Genomic DNA, 24,851 nt, shown 5'->3' with positions numbered 1-24,851 from the left:
TGTAGAGCCGCTTTAAAAACATTCCCGCATCCGTCCACAACGACAAGTTTAGCATTCAACACGTGTCGCGCGAGTGATGAAGAGAAAGAGAGAGAGAGAGGTTGCTAGGTGACGGGGCGTATATACTGAATTTTAACAAAATAACTGGAGAGAGAGAGAGAGAGAGAGAGAGAGAGAGAGAGAGAGAGAGAGAGAGAGAGAGAGAGAGAGAGAGAGAGAGAGAGAGAGAGAGAGAGTCAGCAACATGTAGGCAGGCTGAGTAAAGAGAGGTCGAGACTGTGTGTACGTACGGTTTTTTTTTCTTTTTCACCCAGAGTAACACACCGGGTGGATACGTCGTGGAAATGGGCAGCCGTGGATTGGATTTACCGGGGACGAAGTGCCGCAGGGAGGACAGAGTATCCGGATCCTGAGAAAACAGTGAGTAGTCTGATTTGTCTTGCTTGTGGGCTGTTTGGTGAAGTCCTCAACGGATTTTGCCCTTCAAATCGGCAAAAGGCGGCAAGCGCGCGAGACGCTCTGCGTCAGCGCCCGCAGACTCGCGTGTCTCGTGCGGTTATCCACTTTGATGGATCGGAGACAACCGGCCGGTGAGCAGGGCTGTGACCCCTCTGTCATTGATGCGCGTGCACATAACGCAAGGTCTCTCTCACCTAGACACCCTAAACACATAGGATAGTAGTGACTTTTACACCGCGGGCTCACAAACACTGTCTCTGTGGGTCTGAACTTTACATAATTGACACGCGTAAAGCCTAGTAACGTATGTTCCTCAGAGAGCGCGGCAGTCCACGCTGGAGAACATGTATGTATAGCCATTCTGTTTCCTGTGACAAGTGGTCGCCGGAATTTAATTGACAGGCTTATATCAATGAACATATATTTATGTTTTTCGATTATATTTTTTCGTTTAAAGCAGCAGTTTTAATACAGTCATTCGTTTCCTCGTTGTTTTTCGTTGCATCAAACGATTAATCAGTTTTCGTCATGTTTTCCTGTAGCCGCAAGTGAACAAATACGCCAATGTTAACAAGGTATCAAACCGCCTTTTCTCGTATAATAACAATGATGTCCTTGCTGAAACTCAGAGGAATGCAGTTTTAGAAGTGTGGCATTCAAACAGGTCACATTACAGTGTTTAATGCAATTATACAAGCACACATTTTACATGCAAATATCACGTACAGGTGTATTTAATTATTTCTTCTATTTGAGTGCCTGAGTTTAGGTATTCAGTTTAGTTATATTTTTTTCTTGTAGCTCAGATTGCTACCTTTCGTGTACCACTTGTTACTGGGCAATCAAGATCAAAGGCATCTGCACGTCACATGCTTATTAGAAGGAATGAGCTGACTTTTACTGTTCGGTGGGATTTAGCACAGATGCAAATATCGGAATGCTGTGAATCCCATGGTGCCATATTTGTGTGGTATGTTCAGTTACTTTCGGCGTGGCTGGCGTTCTACTTGTGTCTCTCAGCTTGCTTAAATCTGAAAGTAAGCCAGCTCTCAGCGTCTGAGTTTATTTAGGGTAATCAGTGTATTTGACAGTGCAGCCTTCATTAAGCCTTTTTGTACCTCCCACCCAAATGTTAAAGTAGTAATGACCTGCCTGAGACATTAGAGTTGGCTTGACAGTCCCAGTTGGGCCGCTGGTTTGGTTTCTGCAGAAGCCAACTTAAGGTTCGTCTGACAGGTTTGAAGGTGGCGGGTAGGCAGTGGTGGTGATACTGGAGAAATGGAAGTGCCGCTTGGGCTGTCTTCCCAGATTGCTGCCGTTTCAAAGTCCTCCCCAGTTTACAGCTGTTGAGTCCCCACCATACAGACACACACACACACAAATAAAAAGAAAACACACTTGCTTCAGTTAAAGCAGCACAGCTTGAGGGCATTTTGGGATGACAGCACAACAGGAAGCTGGCCTAGAGGTCTTGAAAAAAAGCCCATCCCAATGAGAAAGAGAGAGAGAAGCCAAATTGCGTCCTGTTTTCCCCTCGTCTTTTCAAGCCCCCACCCCGCAAGATTCGGTGCTTGGCAGACCCCAGCTGTTCTAAAGAGCCACCTCCTACGTCCAGCCCTGTCATGTCTATGCATCAGAGCTGTGTTACATCATCCAGCGTGCAACAGCGATATTTTTCACACAACTTGAGGTTGAATATTATTGAGTACATTAGCTAACGTTATATTGGCTAGCATTTGCTAAATGGTTTGGGTTAGGGCAATATCTAGATCTGAAGTGCAGCTTGTGCAAAATAATGATTAATGAGAAACATTTTGTAATGGTTCGGGAAATCTTAATGACCGTTTTAGTAAGATAAGTTGGGTCAAGTTTATTTAGTGTAGTGTAGTGTAGACTAGAGTGTAATTTACTACATATTATGAATTGGTAATTAAGTGATTTGTATCAAACAGTAGCATCAAGAAGACCCATTTAGATGAAAAACATTTGCACATTTGGCAGACACTTTTATTCAAAGTGACTTACAGTGCATTTAATTTATACATTTTTTATCATTGTTCAATGGGATTTAAACCCACAACCTCTGTATTGCTAGTGTGACAAACTCTATTTAAGGGAAAGTTTAGCCATTAATGAAAATTCTGCCATAATTTACTTACCCTTAAGTTGTTACAAACCTGTATAAAAAAGATATTTTGAACAATGTTTGTAACCAAACCATAGACTTCCTTAACCATTCTTTCCTACTATAGAAGTAATTGGTGCTCCTGCTTCCAACTTGATTACAAATATCTTACTTTATGTTAAGCAGACAAAATAAATGTATATACAGTACTTAGGCCACCAGCACCAGACTTGTTATTTTAGAAGATTTAATGTCCATCCATATGTATTTTTCAATCTATTTTATTTATTAAGATACAAACAGAAAATACAGGACATATGTAAGAAAAACAAAAAAATACTTTTCAGGACTAAATGTCTTCTTTAGGCATCGTCTGTGTTTAGTGTGACCTCTCTTGGCACTAAACACGTCTTGAGCGTTTTTGAGCAGAATGAAGTAAAAAGACTAATTTCTTTTAAATTAGAAATTAGGATTTAATTTTATTTACATTTAGATTCTGCAGTTTCCTGCTATTGCTCGAGTGGAAGAGGATATTACCCTAAATTTATACAGTTATACTATATACACATTTCCTGTATTTTCTGGATGTGTTCTATTAAAGAGACTGAGAAACAATTATATGTGATCACTATAACATTGCAAAAACAACAAATCTAATTTTGGCATGGTGGCCTAAGACTTTTGCACGTTTGGAACAACTCAAGGGTAAGTAAATAATGACAGATTTTTTTGGTGAACTCTAGACTAGGCAAGCACAAGCGCCTAGTCCTAGTATGTTAATATTGGTCACAGAAAGTTTAATAACACCAAAATATAAAAATAAATAAATAACCCAGAAGACCTAACCTTGCCCTTTAAATTTAATTAAATGTCAAAAAGAGATTTAGAAGCAATTAGGTTCCCTATATTCCAAAACTCAACAGGTGTCCAAAAATGGGCTCCCAAAATCCACAGAGTTTTTGAATATTTTAGTGTCTAATTTACCAGTGGGATAGCACTGACAAAATGTCTATTAAAATCAGAACCTTGAAAGTTTCTAGTACTACATCATATAATCAAACCCTGGTTTTCCCATGGTACGTTTTAAGTGACCCCTATAGTGGGGAGTTTTTGCTGTCTGAAGCTCATGGGTATAAGGAACTGGATTTGAGTCTGTGAAGAAGTGTTAGCAGTCCGTGTTATTTTCCAAGGGTAATATAGGATTTGTCAACATTGCTATGCAAAGTGAGACTTAAAATCTTGACAGCGTCTCGGTGAACTAGAGTGCTAATGATTTTTAGCAGCTCTGCATCCTACCGTTTCTTTTCATTTCCTCGACAGTTCACATTTTTTCATGTCTTCTCATTGCTTAGTAGAAGAATATCTCAAATGCTCGCTGGATCTGGAAATAGCAAACATTTTACTTTGAAAAACTCTTTGGTGTCTGTATGCTATGGCAGAAGATGCTGAAACAGCAAAACTGATTCGTTGTAAAGGCATATACTTGTATGCAAAACAAGTTCTGTGATTATATTTTTTTTCCTGTATGCAAAATTATACACTATTGTCTTTGTTTCCTATACACTGTAAAAAATGCAGCATTTTGTCAAATCAACATATATTTTTATCTTACTTTAACTACATTTACATGTAGACCAATAATGTAATTTTATTTCCATTAATTAGAATAAGGACTTCATCGCAGTTAGATGTTTACTGTACATGACTCCTGTATTATTCGCTAATAATTGTGGTTATTATTCACATAGCCCAATAAACAGCTTTTATTAAACAGTTTTATACACTGCTGTCATGCTCTTTGCGCTGTTTCTGGATGAAGGCAAGACTGATGTCAAATTTACTATGAATTTGCGCTTAAGGTGCGTGACATAAAACACAAGCGCATTTTAGTGTGATACAGATTTGATTAAAGTGTTTACATGGCCATGTATTTCAATTAAATTTGCATAACCCACATTTTAATACGACTTTACTTTCTGCGATTATGAGCTTAATCGAATTATTTTGATCAAAGTGTTTTGTTTACATGAGATTAAGTGTAAATGCATTTCATTTCATTTTAATCACATAACGAGGGTGCATATCAACATAGTCATTGTCCACTTGCAACTAATGAAAATACATTTATTGGCATTATATACTACAACATAACATACCAAACTCAAGCCATCCATAAATACATTTACAACAGTTTAAATAAAGAGAACCACTTGATAATTTTAGACATGCTTTAAATATAAACCTTTTATATTTGCATATAAATTCCTGACACTGTAATGCTGCTCACACTCTTAAGATAGTCTTGAACCAAAAACAATAGATTCAAAATAAAATCCAACTTTATGTCAAAGCACCGCTTCGTCTTCTTCTGCAAGGTCAACTTCAAAGGTATGTGACAGGAAGTCAATTGTGCAGTGAAGCCACAGTCACAAATACCTTTAGCCTTCTATCATTTTACATTAGCGATACTGATTACCGATTTGTTATATTCATGATCGACTAAGATTCCATTTTTTTTAAATCTAATATGCAAGCTTTTTGATGACTGTAACTGTTAACTTTTTTCTAGATAAAGTAATACCACAGAAGTTGCCTTTGTTATATTACTTGCAGTAATTAGATATATTATGGTTATAATAGAGAATCAAATAAACATGCACAACAAATATTTCTTCTGCAAAGAGAAATGTAATATCTCTTTAAAAAGGTTTATGTCTCTTAAAAGTAATGAAAATAAAACACTTCACAGTCTTTACTGTATGAATTAAATATACACGCATTCGTATTAAGTACAACAGTTCTTCAGAGCAGAGAGTGATTTTATTGAGAGATCAATTAGGTTACTGTAGCTTTAAGATGTGAGAGAGATCGCTCTGTATACATGTACCACTAATGACAGGCTGCTGTGTGAGGAAAAAGAAAGTTTAAACTGTCAAAACTTTAAAACGCATGCAAATAATAAACTTTCGGCATGAGGATGCAATTGTCCCGTTAACTTATACGATTTTAATAATAAATTGTCGTTGAGTAAAAATACAGTTGACTGTTGTCTGTTATCTGGTAAAAACTAAACATTTTATTTAATTTGAACATGCAAACAGCAGCGACAGTTCAACAACAGAACCAGGATTCATACATTATCAGATATTCATGCAACATTACCTTTTCAAAGAGCATGCGATCAGTCTGGATGATTAATATCCAAAAAGGGCCGATTGTCTCTTTTTCATCTACCACAGTGGCCATTTCTAAAGCAGGGCGCATTTCTAAAAGTTTTGCTTTTGCGTCGTTTTTCTCTGTTTGTGCAAAAAAATAGATGTTTATGGTCAGAGGCCATCAACAAAGGTCTGTCGGGTGTGCAACATTAATCTGTCGACTATTTTTCAGATAAGTCAACTAATCTAACGACTAATTGGACGATTAATCTAATGATTAGTTTCTGTTGCTTGATTAATAAAAACCATAATGGATCTCAAATAAATGCCAAAAACATTCTTAATTATATACTTTAAAGGATGTATCAGTGATTTCAGGCCAGGGGGTGGCCAAAGCTACTTTAGGGGGTCCAGAGTCCATGAAAGAAAACGATGTGTAACTATGTATCAAGAAAGCATGAATGAATGCATTATAAGATGTAAACATAATAAGGGTGAATTTTAAACATTTCTGCTGTATTTCTGTTAAAGGGATTCACCCAAAAATGAATATTCCGTCATCATTTACTCACCCTTATGTTCTAAACCTGTATAAGTTTATTTTATTTTGATAAACACAAATTAAGATATTTTGATAAATTATGGTAAGAACACAATTAATAGTATATCCATTAAATTCCATCATGTTGTTTTTATTCCTACTATGGAAGTCAATGGTTACAATCAGCTGTGTGCTTACCATCATTTATCAATATATCTTCTTTTGTGTTCATCAGAAAAAGGAAATTCGTACAGGTTCAGAATTTTCATTTTGTGTGAACTATCCCTTTAATGAAGCAAAAGATCAGGAAATCTACATTCCATGCTAAACCTTAAACTTATTTCAAATAGCAGAGCTCAACACAAAGGATGTTTGGCAATTTTTTTAAAAGTAAATGTGGATTATTCTTTATTTACGAAGATACAAACGTTTTCTTTTTTTATATATTTAATTAACTTTAATGACAGAGACAGTTTATGCTTATTATAAGACCGAATGCAATAAAATTTTATTCGTTTAAGACTCATTAGGGCTGTCACTTTTTATTCGATATTCGAATATGCATTCGAACATGACGTGAAATATCCGTATTCGAACTTTAAATTAACCATCCGGTTTTTTAAATGCCATGTGTAGCGCATTTTTTACAGTAACACCTCGTAATAGGAAGGAGGCTGAGAGTGAGACCGACGACGGCAACTGTGCGCAAGAGAGGGAATCATATGGGACCAAAATGAACCTCATGTGCATGTCAAGATAGAATTATAGTTTGTATATAAAATGACATATTGTTTATAGTGTTAAATATTATAGCAGAATAAAAAGCTTGTGTTAATACGTTCGCATTATGAAATTAGCATGTATGAAGATAATTTCATAATTTTTACAACGCAATGTAAACTTTTATTAAACAACAACAGCATTTGTCTTGTAAACGGATTTGAAATGATCATGTGCTGACTGTTACGCGTCACATTGACGACAAGTGAGATCTGCTTAAAGCGGTAAGTTTAATTTCATCTCAAGTATCAAAGGGTTTGTGCTCTCTATCATTGAAAACGGGCAAGCAAACAGCACGCGCAGGGTTAATGTACTTGTGAATGACGGCTCACAAACGCGCGGGATAGGCTTTGTATGTGTGCTTGTTGTCAATGACAGTTCTGGTCACAAACACGCTCAAGCGCGGGATATGTGTGCTTGTCAATGACGGGCATTAAATCCGCGGAATTCCACGGAGTTTTCTGCCGAAATCTGCGGGCGCGAATTCCGTTTGCGTCTGCCTATATACTCCTGCTGCTATTTAAGTTGTCACGTTATTGTTTGTAACTGTTCTGGATAATTTTACATATATATATATATATATACAGTCTTGTTCAAAATAATAGCAGTACAATGTGACTAACCAGAATAATCAAGGTTTTTAGTATATTTTTTTTATTGCTACTGTACGTGGCAAACAAGTTACCAGTAGGTTCAGTAGATTCTCAGAAAACAAACAAGACCCAGCATTCATGATATGCACGCTCTTAAGGCTGTGCAATTGGGGTATTAGTTGAAAGGGGTGTGTTCAAAAAAATAGCAGTGTCTACCTTTGACTGTACAAACTCAAAACTATTTTGTACAAACATTTTTTTTTTTTTCTGGGATTTAGCAATCCTGTGAATCACTAAACTAATATTTAGTTGTATGACCACAGTTTTTTAAAACTGCTTGACATCTGTGTGGCATGGAGTCAACCAACTTGTGGCACCTCTCAGCTGTTATTCCACTCCATGATTCTTTAACAACATTCCACAATTCATTCACATTTCTTGGTTTTGCTTCAGAAACAGCATTTTTGATATCACCCCACAAGTTCTCAATTGGATTAAGGTCTGGAGATTGGGCTGGCCACTCCATAACATTAATTTTGTTGGTTTGGAACCAAGACTTTGCCCGTTTACTAGTGTGTTTTGGGTCATTGTCTTGTTGAAACAACCATTTCAAGTGCATGTCCTCTTCAGCATAGGGCAACATGACCTCTTCAAGTATTTTAACATATGCAAACTGATCCATGATCCCTGGTATGCGATAAATAGGCCCAACACCATAGTAGGAGAAACATGCCCATATCATGCTCCATGCTTCACTGTCTTCACTGTGTACTGTGGCTTGAATTCAGAGTTTGGGGGTCGTCTCACAAACTGCCTGTGGCCCTTGGACCCAAAAAGAACAATTTTACTCTCATCAGTCCACAAAATGTTCCTCCATTTCTCTTTAGGCCAGTTGATGTGTTCTTTGGCAAATTGTAACCTCTTCTGCACATGCCTTTTTTTTAACAGAGGGACTTTGCGGGGGATTCTTGAAAATAGATTAGCTTCACACAGACGTCTTCTAACTGTCACAGTACTTACAGGTAACTCCAGACTCTCTTTGATCATCCTGGAGGTGATCATTGGCTGAGCCTTTGCCATTCTGGTTATTCTTCTATCCATTTTGATGGTTGTCTTCCGTTTTCTTCCACGTCTCTCTGGTTTTGCTCTCCATTTTAAGGCATTGGAGATCATTTTAGCTGAACAGCCTATCATTTTTTGCACCTCTTTATAGGTTTTCCCCTCTCCAATCAACTTTTTAATCAAAGTACGCTGTTCTTCTGAACAATGTCTTGAACGACCCATTTTCCTCAGCTTTCAAATGCATGTTCAACAAGTGTTGGCTTCATCCTTAAATAGGGGCCACCTGATTCACACCTGTTTCTTCACAAAATTGATGACCTCAGTGATTGAATGCCACACTGCTATTTTTTTGAACACACCCCTTTCAACTAATTCAACTAATTGCCCAATTGCACAGCCTTAAGAGCGTGCATATCATGAATGCTGGGTCTCATTTGTTTTCTGAGAATCTACTGAACCTACTGGTAACTTGTTTGCCACGTAGCAATAAAAAATATACTAAAAACCTTGATTATTCTGGTTAGTCACATTGTACTGCTATTATTTTGAACAAGACTGTATATAAGTTTGTTATTCATAAGTTGATAACCTGCTGTTTCAAACATTAAGTAAAAAAGTAATCCAGACAACCCTGTTTATGACTGTCACTGTTAATAATTTTGTGATTGAATCTCCATTACGGTGGGTTTTTGATGCGCGTGGGGGGGCGGCGCCTAGATATTCGAATATATTCGGATACATTGCATGATATTCGAAATCCGTTCGAATTAGATTTTTCTCAAAAGTGACAGCCCTAAGACTTATACAGTAACCACATGTTTACTATGAAAATCACAAAGACAGCTATTTTGACATATGAGCATTTGTCCGTTTAAGCCAAAAAGAGGCGAACATGCTCTGCCTGTGCACGTGCGCTATTGGATATGCCTCATTGTCATCGACACGTTACAGTAACAGGCCTAGTTAATCTGTCATAAATTCGTACTTTCGGTTAACGGTTAAACGGTCAATATGAACATCCCTAGTATACGCTGTTTGATAGGGATGTGAAAACTGTCCAGCTGTCTTTTGCATGCACAAGGTTTACATAAGAATGAAGAAACAAACGAGTTTGAGGCTCACGATATGTCATTACCATTTATAGAACACTTATTATTCATCTATGCCTATTCTATGGCACCTTTTATTTTGGAACAGAAAATTTGAAAAGTGAGCTCTACTTTTGATGTAATGATGTAACTTTTCTCCACACTGTAAAAAATTTCCGTAGAAATTGCAGCTGGGTTGCCGGTAATTTACCGTAGATTTAAATTTATGTTTTTTACTGGCAATATTTTGTTCAAAATTAAATGAATATTAAACATTTACAAGTCTTTGTCTTTACAGAGTAAAACTAAAAAAACAGCATCAAGCAAAACATTCTGGGAAACAAAATCTGAAGCAAAAAACAGAAAAAGGTTGATGATGATTTCTGGTTCCCAGAATGCTTTGCATGAGGCTGTTATTGTATAGTTTTATTCTGTAAAGATAAAGACTTGTTAATATTTAAAATTTATTTAACTTTGAACAAACTCTTGCCAGTAAATAACATAAATGTAAATCTACGGTAAATTACCGGCAACCCAGCTGCAATATCATTGTAATTTCTACGGATTTTTTTTACAGTGCAGTTTATTACTACTTTGACCGCTGTTGCTTCTTATAATGAGTATAATTATTAGAGCTGCACAATATATTGAAACATCTGCAAAATTCTGCAGACGTCCATATTGCAATGGTTTGCAGTAACTGAATTATTTTAATACTTCTAAAGGTTATTTAGGGTAAAAGAGATTGGCACACAAATGAGTGCTTGTGTGTGCTCTGACGTGTAGAAGTTGATCAGCGATCAGAAATACTGTGAAACCTGTTTTTTATGTAATTTTTAAACATATTTTAATTAGTTGAAATAAATTTTACTTTATTATAATGCATACAGTTTCTTGCATCATTTAGCCAGTTATTGCATTTTCTCTTCCCTATCGTGCATCCTTAATATTTATTATTACATCTCATTTCATTGGCTGTGAAAACACACATCAGCCATTGTATGCCGTGACATAGTTATATGATCTTCAAACACGTTGCATTCCAATTCGCACAGACATTTTATATCTAATAGTCCTGCACTATAAGCTGCCTGCCAGCAATCATCATTTTGCGCTCTCTTTCCTGCCGGTTTTTCCTCTACCCCCTCTGAAGGATCTCACCCAGATACAGATGCTTTCAGATCGCTGTAAATTAAGAACTCCACACTTTCTTCTCAATACCAGCAGAGACTCCCCAGATGTATTCATTCATCTGCTCTGATTTCTAGATTGATTTCGGTAGGCGCAATACCCTCATGCTACTGCATGGCTTTGTGTGAACATGACACCCATTGATTTTTGTCTTTAATTTGGAGCTTTTTGGCCAAGTGATATGAGGTTGGAATGATGTCTTCGTTTTGCGACTGCTGGGCTTGATTGCTCATCTCAATTAAGTACCTTAGTGAAAAGGGAACAAGGTCGAAACTCTATTTCGCACTCTGTTAACGTCGGTGCTTGGAATCAGCACGTGAATTACTCCTTGCTTATCGGACAGGAATTAATGTTTTTCTCTTTCTCATCCTATTTATTGTAAATCCCTGTTTGTCCAGATGTAAACTCGTTCGTGTTAGGGCTTAATGAAGTTCACACTTGGATCAGTGGTGCTCAGAGCCAAGGTTCAAATTAATTCGACATGGAGTCTTGTGTGCATGGGCGGATGGAGGGTGGGGTTGGCAGGGATTCCCTACTTCTCTTTCCTCTGAGCAAGACAGACAGAACCTTGCTCCCTGCAAGGATCCGAAATTAAATCTCAGGGGCCTCCACAGATGTCATTTTCAATGGAGGGCAATATGGCTTGCTGCTGCCACTGTCACTTTTACTCTTTGGTGCTACATTCTCTGTGCTCTCCCACCGGGCTTTGCGGCATGAATCAAATTAAGCTTCTCACCTTTGCAAGTTTGTATAGTCTCTGGAGTGGGATGTAGTGTTATGTTTCGTGAGATTAATTCGTTTTTGATTTTCTTTCAGAGATTGAGAGGTAAAACCAGGTACATGCAAATTCTACGATATTATGCAACTTTTTCTTGCAAAGTATCAACTTTTTAGATGTTATTGGTGGTTTAGCTTGGAACATATGGCAGGCTTGAATTCAGGAGCCAGAAGGTTTACTCATCATCAGTGCCACATCCTAAGTGATCGTCTTGGAGACGAAGAAGGCTATTTGATAGATGAATCCATTGGCATCAGTATCCAGTATCGAAGGATGAGAAAAGGGACTATGAAGCATTCAACTGTAACACTCACCCTGGGATTGTTTCTCATTAGCTGTAATAAAGTGCAGGGTCCTTGTGTAATGAAATAAGCCTTCAGGTGTGTTGACAATGCTTTTCTGTTTATTATTTATCATCCCCTATTTTATTACTTTACTTCTCTTCACACTAACAATGCCCCCAGCTGTAACCAAGCTCTCAGGGTAGAGCATCATAGCCAGATGTTTCTGCCCGATCCATTACTCACATCATCATTTAAGTGCTTTGGGAAACAATGTAATGTACGTCACTGTCCTTCAAAACATGGTCTGAATCTGTCTTTTGTGTGCTGTGCAGTTTTTGTTCAATGCCTCAATCTTATCTTAGAGTCTGTAAGCTTTGTTTAGAACGAAGGAGAGATTTACCGTATTAAACTGCAAGTGCATTAAAAATATGTTGTCCTTAGTAGATTTATCTTCCAAGAATGTTGTCCATGTGCATATTTTTTACAGTCAGGGTCTAAAAGCAAAGGGAACAAGATAACAGACTTCAGAAAAAAACTGTGTGATTGTAGGATGGATAAGGATGAAGGTTAAATATAAGGTTACAGTGATGGCTGGAAAAACGTAGATAGCATATTTGAATTTTCAGCGAGAAACACACAGTCTCTTATGTGCTGTAAGTGGAAAACCCAACACCTCAGTCATTAAAGTCCAAAGATTTATTTGGGTAAAGACTATAGGGTGCCTACTGATTGTGCTGAATGGCTTTTTACTAATTTGTATGTGGATTTAGGTTATGCTCTATGCCCCTATAGACCCCTCCACGGTTCACGTCACAGGCGGTTCCCACTGCGCATGTCGGGGTCAGAAAAGTAATTACAGCAGATTGAGTTGCGTGTTATTCGGTATCGTAAAAATGCCTACTTACGTCGTGGGCTCTGAAAATCGCGCCAGGTCTTCCGTTAAGTTTTCGCAATTCATGCAGAATCTCAAAAACAAAAAAGTACAACATCTGCGGCTGCAAGCTATTAACGTGCAGACTGGAACAATACAAATATCAAAGAGGCTTGTGATTGTAGTGCTCACTTCATTTGAGGGAAGTCATCATTTTTCAGCCCTGTTAGATTAAATTTTAAAGCCTCGACTGTATGAACAGTTTGACCCCATGCTGCGCACGCACCCGATAGTCATTCAATGTTTACAAACCTTGAAGGGGTCTATATACCCTATTTGATTCACAATAGTATATCAATATTCCAGCATCTAGTGTGTATATATACACACACATGCACACACATTCTGGTTTCCATGTTTTGTGGGGACATTCCATGGACGTAATGCATTTTATACCATACAAACTGTATATTCTATTCCCCTTACCTGCCCCATTCCCTAACCCCAACCATCACAAAAACCTTTCTTGTACCTTAGATTTTCAATAAACATCATCTTGTTTGATTTATAAGCTTGTTTCCTCATGGGGACATCAAAATGTTTATTGGGATTAAGATTTGTGAGATTTGTCGAGGGCACGAAGCTCCGTTCCACCACATCCTAAAGATGCTCTATTGGGTTGAGATCTGGTGACTGTGGGGGCCAATTTAGTACAGTGAACTCATTGTCATGTTCAAGAAACCAATTTGAAATTATTCGAGCTTTGTGACATAGCGCATTAACCTGGTGGAAGTAGCCATCAGAGCATGGGTATATGGTGGTCTTAAAGGGATGGACATGGTCAGAAACAATGCTCGGGTAGGCTGTGGCATTTAAATGATGCCCAATTGGCACTAAGGGCCCTAAAGTGTGCCAAGAAAACATCCCCCACACCATTACACCACCACCACCTGCACAGTGGTACCAAGGCACGATGGATCCATGTTCTCATTCTGTTTACCCCAAATTCTGACTCTACCATCTGAACAGAAATTGAGACTAGTCAAATCATGCACCATTTTTCCAGTCTTCAACTGTCCAATTTTGGTGAACTCGTGCAAATAGTAGCCTCTTTTCCCTATTTGTAGTGGAGATGAGTGGTACCCGGTGGGGTCTTCTGCTGTTGTAGCCCATCCGCCTCAAGGTTGTGTGTGTTGTGGCTTCAAAAATGCTTTGCTGCATACCTCGGTTGTAACAAGTGGTTACTTCAGTCAAAGTTGCTCTACTATCAGCTTGAATCAGTTGGCCCATGCTCCTCTGACCTCTAGCATCAACAAGGCATTTTCGCCCAAAGGACTGCCGTATACTGGATGTTTTTACCTTTTCACATCATTCTTTGTAAACCCTAGAAATGGTTGTGCGTGAAAATCCCAGTAACTGAGCAGATTGTGAAATACTCAGACTCAGAAATACTATATTGCAGTATGTTTTGGAATGTTTGCCCTAAGTATTTTCCTTTAAATACCTCCTAAGATGTTAAATTAATGTATAAATAATTTTATTCATCTTTTAAATTTTAATTCAAAACTTTAAAAAGCTTAGTTTTTTTTTACTTTTAAAATTATTTCTTTATGATTTACTCAAGACCCAGTTTGAGAAACCCTGTACTAGGGCATGCTGAGTTTCAGTTTTATGAATGTTAATTTAATGCACTTTATTTTTAGATGATTTGTGTGGTGTCATACATTAATTTATTTGTCTGCTTTGTAATCAAATAATGTGAACAAACCAGAATACTCCAGGTGCTACATCAATTTGTATTATCAGCTGTGTTTTTTATACATATTTGAGAACTGCAATATAGAAAATATATATTGCAATATGTATCCCATCCTAACATGTCATCATGTATCATGATACATGTATTGTAATACTGTTAAGCTCTTGCCGGCGTGGATGATGAAAACCTTGTCTGACCGTTTTGCCTCTTTTTAAATCAATGTGGATAACACTTGCTACATTGGTGCGCTTTCTGAATTTTATTTTCATCATATGCTATTTTAGTAAAGGTGATTGTGACATCTCTCATGAGGATTTGACTGCCAGGTAAAGATTTTATCTACTTATTCCACTGTTGAAATTACCGAGATATTTATCATATATAGCCATGCATCCCAAAAGAAATGAATTTTGGTCAATATCGCACAACCCTAAGGAATTCTAGGCGAGCAGCTGCCATACATGAGCGAGTGAGGCGATCCGCTCTGCTGATACCGGAAAAGTTGTCGTTTCAGGTCACCTGTCTGGACTGAGATTGTAGGCTACTGGCAGGCTGTCGATAAATGTAGTGGGACATCCTAACATCCTAAAATAACAAGGTATTCTACTCATTAATGGCATTAATCCAGATTCACTTGCATCTTTGGCTTGTAGTCATAATTATGTATAAATGTTGTATTATGAAGAAAAAAAGCAATGATAATGGCAGTCCAGATAGTGTGTTACACTTAGATTTTAATAGTGTTTAATGGACATGTTGCACTGATCAAAACATAATTGAGTGTGTTTACATGCACAGAATAGGCAGATAACCATAAAGAACTGCTTAAGAAATTGGTTTTCATGTGTTTACATGTAAATCAATAAACTGGCTATGCAGAAAACTGCATTGACATGGGATTTAGATATTTGTCAGGGCCTATCGTACATATATTCTCGTTAAAAAAGCAGATGACATACCTGTCTTCTTAAATTATACTATTGAATCTCTTCACGTATCTGCAGACCTTTAATGGTAACATGAGCTTTTATTTTTGCAGTTTCTCTGCCAAATGCTTTAGTCAAGCGCAGACGTTTATGCGTTATTTTGCACTTACATCCACGTGTGACATTTATCTTTCACAAGCTGAGACATGCGCACATGAACAAAACTGTGAGAAAGCCAGTTAAGGTGTTTACATGCCACGCAAAATTGAGAAATGAGGAAAAAAACTACCTGTGCCGATCGGTTTTTACTTACGCTGTTTATGGGCTTTCCCAGATAAAAGAAAACCGTTTTATACGTTTACATGACTTACATGAAACACACATTTTCAGTGTATTAAGTGGAAATTAGTGTAAAGGGGGTTGCACACCGGATGCGCAGCTCAGTGCCGCGCAGCGTCGAGTCGCGTCTAGGGCAACTGGAGGTATCGTACACCGGAAGTGCACATTAAATAGCGCAAACTTAGTCAGATAACGTCTACTTCAAAATGCTAAATATATGTTAGCAACCAATGTTAACTCTTTCACCGCCAGCGTTTTTAAAAAAAAGTTGCCAGCCAGCGCCAGCGTTTTTCATGATTTTCACCAAAGTTTAATGCCTTCCAGAAAATGTTCTTCTTTAATTATATAAACATACAATATACCAAATGAAAGAACAGACCCTCTGCTTTCAAAAAAAAAAAAAAAGTTTCATCCTACCTTCAGTGGTTCTTTTGTAATCAGCTTTTGAATAGGGGTAGGTTTCTGCAAAAACACCACATTTTGAGCAAAAAGCAGAGATAATTCCATTTTTATGACGGACTTTTCATAGAAATCCCATTCAGAGCGATCTTTAAAGCAGACACGGACATGCAGCTGCTTGCCATAGGGCAATACTTCCGGGTTAAAAAAGTTGCGGAAGGGCGCCACCTGGTGGATAATAGCGGTATTGCGGAAAGACGGAAAATCTCGTCATTGGCGGGGTAGCGTTTTCTCTTAATTGACGAGATATCTCGTCAATGGCGGTGAAAGAGTTAATCGCTAATGATTTGGGACAAATATGATGTTATTTAATGTTAAACTATGCGAGTGGCGCTCTGTGGCGCGACAGGGATTTGAGCAACTTTGTGAGTCGTAGCTGGGCGCCACGGACAGGCACCACCTGTTGGCGTCGATGTGCATATACTCATAGAAAACAATGTTTTTTAATGGTGCTGCACTGAGCTGCGTGTCCGGTGTTCGACCCCCTTAAAATGCATGTGTGTGCACGTAAATGCACTCATTGACTTATCTTAAAGGAATGCTTGTGTGGATGTAATGTAAAGTTAAAGGATTACTCCACTTTCTTAAAAAATCCTGATAAATTACTCACCCGCAGCCGACATCCAAAATGTTGATGTCTTTCTTTGTTCAGTCGATCGAAGAAATTAAGTTTTTTGAGGACTCTAAATGGTCCCAACTGAGGCATAAGGGTCTTATTTATCATTTTCTGCAAGAAAAATAAAAATATGCACTTTTAAACAACAATTTTTCGTCTTGCACCAGCCGTGTGATGCGTCAGTGCGACCTCATGTAATGCTTAAGCAAGTCAAAAGGTCACGCATCACAAATGTGAAACCACATGTGCAAACCATTTTCAACAATAAACTGACAACAAGACATAAATTGGTATCATTCCACATACAACACTGTCCATTAAAAGTCCATTAAATTGAGAAATATCATGGAATGTTTGTCTTAAAAAACGTAATTTATTCTCGACTAAACAAAGAAAGACATTAACATTTTGGATGACATGGGGGTAAGTAAATTATCAGGATTTTTTTTAAGAAATTAGAGTAATCTTTTAAAGCACAGCATGATAGGAAAATACAGCTGCTACAGCTAAAAGTAATTATGTAAAGCCTATATAAATTTTATATAAAATATAATTTTAGCAAAATTATTGGCACAGTGAGGGCCATACACAGATATCTAGGTAGGAGACATCAGGGACAGCTTTATTAGAAGTACTCGACAGCTCTATGATCGACCACAGCCTTGGAGTTTGCAGTAACGTTTTTCCATGTGGTAAATGCTGTCTAAAATCTGTTACATCAGCATCAGGCCACATGCCTCGTGCATGCTTTTCACAGCTTGCTTTGTTGAATTGTTAAGTACTGTGGCCTTTATCACACCTATTACCCACAAATGTACAATTAATAGCCCAAATTATGGGCACTCACTTAACATTTGCATGCAATCATTTCCTGTGCATCAGAATTTTTCTTTATCTCTCTCTCTCTCTCTTTGTTCATATCTCTTCTTACTAGGTGGAGGCGTACTGTTAATTTACTCTAGTAAAAAAAAGTAAAGAACGTTTATTTTGCTTATTTGTTGGACTTTTTTATTTGCGATTTTGAAACTTGAAATTCCATCTGGACATGAATGCTCACCTAGATGCTGTGAGGTAGACAATACTATACAGTTTATTATTTTATTTAAAGAGCCCCTATTTGTGACCAGTCACGGAAAGTAGGGACACAAGTCGGATCTGGGGCATTTTGAGTTATTCATAGATTGAGAAAGTGCAGTTTCTAAGCTTTCTAACGATGTGTAACACATGGAAATCTGATAAGATTTGGAGAAGTTGTGGCCATTTGAATGTAACACATTCAAGAAAGAGAATGCTGAGAAATTTGAGAAAGTTAACACTTTCCCTTTTCGCTGGCTGGAGAGACAATAGGGCTCATTTACATCTCATTTAGCTAAGCCATACCCCCTGTAAAGCCGTTTTGAGATACATCATATGTAGTATTTTATTACAGAAGTCCGAATGAACAACATGCAAAAATAAACAGGACTTTTACCTTTGTGGGAATCACAAGTCGAATCAGTCTGTTTCAGATGTTTGAATCATCCAATGATTTTTGTCCACAAATCCGTATAATCTGTGAAATATAGATATAGTCTATTGTTTACATCAGATTTCGCATGAACTTCTGGTAATAGAATATAATATACAATCTGAGGACTATTTACATCGTAACATGTAAGGGTATATCAGATTACACTCCGGTATTTACGTTCTGTCAAACACATGAACCCGCCTTCAAATTTTGTATTTAAAAAAGGGACGTAGTATAATAGATAATCCAAAAACAGCACTGTCGAAAACGTGAAGTCCTTAAGGGATGTTACCAATCGCTCGCTCGTTGCTCCATCAGCCACTGACTTCATGGAAAATATTGATAGACAAAACATGTAGCCAATTATATAAGGAATTCTATGATCTCTGTGTAACAGAGTTATGAGTTTGACTTCATGCTGCGCTGCAAGACGTCAAAGTACCGCGAGAGCGAGTCGAAATTAAACTACTCCGTAAGATACTTTGACGTCATCCGACTGCGGCGCCCCATAAAGTCAGTGACGCGGCTGACGTACGATGCGGCTGACTGTTATTTGTTCCGCCCCAGCTTCTTTTATTTTTCTTTTGTTTTGTGCGCACTAGCTTCATTTACAGTCTGGGGAGACGCACGCTATAAGTAAAAAAAAAACAACAACTAAGCAAACTTGTCTGAGAAACAGGGTAGCCGCGTCACTACATCAGTCACGTGACTTCACGCTCGAGCCCGGAAGAGAAGACAATGCTGAATAAAGTCGTAATTCTTGCTATTTTTGGACCAAACTGTATTTTCGATGCTCCAACACAATCTTACTGACCCACTGATGTCACATGGACTACTTTAATTTTTTTTATTACCTTTCTGGACATGGAAACTGTACATAGATTTTCAATGGAGGAAACAGAAAGAACTCGGACTAAATGTAAAGTTAAAACATCTTAAACTGTGTTCCGAAGATGAACGGAGGTCTTCCGAGTTTAGAACGACATAAGGGTAAGTCATTAATGACATTGTTTTCAGTTTTGGGCGAACTATCCTTATTCAGTAGTCACGCTGTTCCCTTTGGGGGCGGAGGCGAAAACACAAGCTTATCCAGTATGTAAATATACACACAGACAATGACGCCCCCCGCTGCACGCCAGAATCTCCGGAAAAACAAGCCTATTTCAACCGCAAAATGTTCGCTTTTAAATATACATAAACTGTTATCTCAAACATGGAGAGGCTTCTTCGTGATCTCAACTAACAGATTCTGCAATAAAACGAAAATCAAAAATTTTGAAAAAAAAACTTAGATTCTCATTTTCTCGAAACTTGTGCTGCCGACTTGTGTCCCTGGTTTCCGTGACGGGTCACATTTTCCTTTCCTTTACTTTTTTTCTTAAGTGTGTGTTAGTACGTTAATGATCTGCAAATTTACAAATCCCAAAGTCTATGTTGACGCAAATTATCGTCTCCAATTGAAATGCAGGCAGGGTTTTATGTTACCAATCTGTTACATTCTGTTTAAAGGGTCATAAAATCCCACTGTGTCAGATCCAGTCTACCTTACTATCGTTTTAAAAAATGCAACTTAAATGGGCGTGGAGAACAGCGAGGAGTGGACGGGGCACATATTATCTAGTGTATCAAATATTAAGATTTACTAAGAACAGCAGTATTAAAATAATGAAATTATTGAAGTAATGAAACAATAGCATGTTTGAAGATAAGGAAAAGTCCTCAGGACAGTACCGCATGCTCAAAATTAGTCAAATGCAGTACCCCATGCTTGCATAACGTTAGACACTGAATGCCTTCATGAGCAAGGTCAAAGTCCACCTGCCTCTTTAAGCTTTCCTGAGCAAATTCGTAGTTGATGGCAAACACCTGCCGCTCACATTCACATTTTACTTTACTCTACAGAACTGTACATGTATCTGCGTGCATTTGCTCCGACCCCCCGACTCACACACACACAAGCGAATAGTCTTCTCATTAGATAAAAACACACAATCTCATAAATAGTAATGAGACACAGGCGGGTGATTCTCGCAAAATTAGACTGTCATGAAACATTTTTATAAAAAAGTAAATGCTATCAAAATAAGAAGCATACAGTTACAAACATCTCTTCATGTACTATTTTGCACATGATTTCAAATGACATCATTCAAACCAATGTTGTTGTTGTTTCCACATTTAAGGGGAAACTTTTCATTACCGCAACGTGTCCATGACTGGATTTGGGTTCTTTGACATGGAAATGAGTTAGTATTTCACAATCGGGACCAAAGGGGCCCCTAACAAAATTTCAAGGGGGCCTCAAAAATTATTTAAACTAAGACAAAACAAGCATTAATATAAGACAAAATAACAAAAAGCCAACTCATTTCTTATTGTTTGGTTATTTAAATATTTTTTTGGAAGGGGCTTCAAATGTTATGGCCAATAAGGGGGCCTTGAAGTAAAAAAGATTGAGGAGCACTGTTGTAAGCATGTATACATAAAAAAAATGCAATTTGCCTGCTTGCAGTTTACTTTGACTGCAGTGTTTTGCTAAATATAAAATACAGCACTGTGGTTATAACCGGCATTTTGGGGACTGACCCTGCTTAAGTGTGAGAGGTTCCATCTGCATGGTGAAGTGGTGAAGTGGGCTCGGGAGCCCCGGGCCGGTGTGTGATTCCCTACAGTTCCCTTTAAGAGCCTGTGTCTGAGCCAGCTAAATATCAACTCATTAACTCCGGCAAATGGGAGTGCATTAAAAAAAAGCGAAAGAAAGAATACTGAATCCATATGAGGAGAGAGGCTTGAAAGTGTTTCTTTGTTGTTCCTACATATTTTTCACTTCTAAGACCTTCTTGCTAGTCGTCCTCATATTTCTTCCTCACCCCTGTTGCTTTCTTTCCACCTCTGTCATTTCCTGAATCCTTTGGTTCTGTCTGTGTATCTTTTTCTTTCTTCGTTTCTTTCTACCCGTTACCTCTTTCACCTTTATAAGTCTGTAATTTCCTGCAAAATGCAGGCATGCTGAATTTTGCTCCCCACTTTCCCAAGCCTCTCTTTAAATCAAATTAACTAAAAATGATAATGATTATTAAGAACAAGGTCACAGTGCAGCCTGTTGATTACTTTCCCCTTGTCGAAAAATACAGCGGGATAGCCAGCATGTGTGGATTCACAGGATGTCTGCTTGGAGACAAAAGCCTCACAGATGCCATAACACCTTTCTCTTTTCTATTTCTTGCAAGACCTCATTTACAAACACAATGCGCTTTTCATCATGTCATCCTTTCGTGGGTACAAAAGATTGTACCAGTGGCCCATCAACCGAGACATCCGGTTGTACCCTCAGTGTATCATATTATATTTTTCTGCCTTTGACTTCATTGTGCTTTGGGGCTTGCTAGATCCCAGGTACAATCTGCTCCCTAACAGTGACTTGCTCGAAAAAAATATTCATGAAGTAATGCATCTCTGGTGAAATAAATTCCAATGCCGTTATTCTCATGCTGGGAGATGAATGCAAACCCCACGGAAGACCAAACGAAAGCGGCGTTTGACTAAATGGCAAAACCATTTGGATGGGAGGAAAAATGGGAATTTTCACCCAGTAAAAATGTATTAAATAATTAACGAGTATGTTGTTATACAGCAAACAAATACAATTACATAAAATGTAAATACAGTCAAGTTTAGCATCTGTCTTAAGGAACACAATGGAAGACTGTTGACAACGTGATCTCATGAGAATACATGTGCATTTTTACGTTTCAGTGTGGTTGTACCATACGTACATCGACTTACGTTTAAATAACACTGAAACGTATATTATTGACATTTTTACAGGACTAATATGTAAATTACTTGCATATTTACAGCTTTACAAACGCACAAATATGTATGTAAGTTATTCCTATTCATAAATATTAAAATTGCGGGCATTGACGTTTCTTACTCTTATTAATGACATGTTTTCAGTCATATTTTCTGACTTATTTATTTACCTAATTAAATGATTATGATATTCAAAGAATTTCACAATATTGAACATTTTAAAACTTTAAAATGATTAACATTTCTGTATTTATTTAACTATTTAATATTTAGTTTGTTTGCCATGACACACAAAAATACGTTTTCTCCTATGCTGTCTTCTATGCAATATGCTATTGTTTCTAAGCAATAATTACACCAAAATACAACATAAATTCACAAAATATGTTACTTTTGTTCATTTGCTGTAATCCACATCTTTAAAATTGACACGATTGCGAGGAACAGATCCAAATCCAGCCCTTTATCCAGTGATCTTGATCCGAGTTCTCATCAGCAACCGTTAAGTCAGATTGCGCGTTCGTTATATAAATTTGAATTCAAATATCGCGCCTCAAGAAGCTTTACAGCAGTGATATCAAAAAGCATCTTTGCGTGCACGTGACTTGCGTCATTTCTGTTTCCGTCGGTGTACGCTTGAAATTTATAAAATGCACCGTGACAGAGGGAAGCCGGATCAATGTTCTCTTGGATTAATAACTTTAATACTTCTCTTTACTTTACTTCATATACTCCAGAGAGGACCTTGGGTGCAGCACATCGTCATTTTACCTACTTTTGGTACTGATTTTAATATTCGCAATAAGTTATTGTGATTTCTTGTCTGTCTGTTATGCTTTTTGTAACAGTAACGTTAAAGGGATAGTTCGGCCAAAAATGATATTAAACCCATGATTTACTCACCCCCAAGCTGTTCGAGTTGCATATGTCCATCGTTTTTCAGACAAACACATTTTTGGATATTTTAGAAAATGTTTTAGATCTTTCAATTGATTAAATGTGAAGTTACGGGGTCCACGACCTTCAAGTCCAAAAAAAGTGCGTCCATCCTTCACAAAATAAATCCAAACGGCTCCTGGATGATAAACAAAGGTCTTCTGAGGGTAATCTGTGCGGTGTTGTTGTAGAAATACCTTCCCGTAGCGCCGCCATCTTAGACTCCTCTGTATTCAGGAGAGAGTATTAGCATAGTGTACACACTTTTCTTAGTGACGTATGACAAATTCGGGGGGGGGGCACAGAGCAGCAGCAGAGTAGCCTCCGTAGGCTGCATAAGCTCTCATCCTGAATGCGGACGCGACTAAGATGGCGGCGCTACCGGAAGGTAGTTATTTACGTAAATTAAGTTTAAAATATGAATATTTCTACAACAACGCCGCGCGGATTACCCTCAGAAGACCTTTGTTTATCATCCTGGAGACGTTTGGATCAGGGTTTCCGCGGGGTTGTAAAAGGTAGTAAAAGGTAGTAAATTAAATTATGCCAAATTAAGGCCAGTAAAAAGTAGTAAAAAGTAGTAAGCGTCATCTGTCGAGGTAGTAAATTTTCGATTGCTTTTTGTAACGTATGATGCCTGGAAATTAGTTCAAATCACCTGCATATCTGGGCAAATAATCAAAGATCTTTCGTCTCTGGGATGTGATCAAAGCCTGGAGTGGAGCCGAATCACGTTCCTCTCTCCGCTGTAAGCGTTCTGTAATCACTACGGACCGGATCCACTCCGGGTTTTCTGACTGTATCACGTTAAGCTGAGGTAAAAGTTTATTTCAGCTAGCATGGTCAAACTTATAATGCAGGAAGGCTCCGATGTTTTGAAGATTGATAAAGGTGTAAAAGACGATTGACTTGGCTTAGCGAAATGATGGAGATTGGCAAGCCTTTCAGTTCGTGGGCTAAGAAAACCAAACAGGTAATTGCGTGTCTTTCTTTGCACAGTATGACTAACGTAAGAGGTCCTGTATTTTGGGGGTAAATGATTTCTCACGTTACTGATCATCCGCGGCACGCTTTTTAATGCTATGCTTATATAGCCAGTGGCTGGTACAACGGGTTTGTTTAACTCGTGGGTAAACTTCATGTGGCGCCACAACAACCAAAAGGCAGATGACATCCAAATCCCTTGAGAGCGAATGACGAGGAATCATAAGAGGAGACTGCTTCCAAAATTATCTCGCGGGACTTTGATGTCATCCACCTGTCGGTTCTTGCAGTTGCATTTGCGTGTGGTCACAAAAACGTAACATATATTTAAGCACAGCCGTTTAAAAACAAGTGATTTTAAGCCATTCAAACACAAACAACAGTGCGTCCGCTGTTTCTGTGTCAGAGGAGCACGCTAGCCGCGCATTCGTTTCTCATTGAGCTTGTGTTGTACGTATTTTTGCCGCTTTATTGGCCTTAAATAACACATATGACTCAAAAATCCCGTCTTTGCAAATATCCTCATATAAACACGACCATTTAGGTCTTAGAAGAAAGTAAACAGCAGAAACATTGAGC

General features: G+C 37.9%; 1 protein-coding gene across 1 annotated transcript in view; it reads left to right on the top strand.

Annotated features, from left to right (window-relative positions):
* The first annotated feature begins 235 nt into the window (after nt 1-235).
* Nucleotides 236-24,851, top strand: part of grin2da (glutamate receptor, ionotropic, N-methyl D-aspartate 2D, a) — a 100,878-nt gene continuing 76,262 nt past the window's right edge. The window contains exon 1 of the mRNA XM_065287918.2: nt 236-420. The gene's annotated coding sequence lies outside the window, so the exon portion shown is untranslated. The remainder of the gene's footprint in view (nt 421-24,851) is intronic.

Source organism: Paramisgurnus dabryanus, chromosome 19 (genome assembly GCF_030506205.2).
Source record: "Paramisgurnus dabryanus chromosome 19, PD_genome_1.1, whole genome shotgun sequence".
NCBI lineage: Eukaryota > Metazoa > Chordata > Actinopteri > Cypriniformes > Cobitidae > Paramisgurnus > Paramisgurnus dabryanus.
This window is presented reverse-complemented; position numbering and strand designations above follow the sequence as displayed.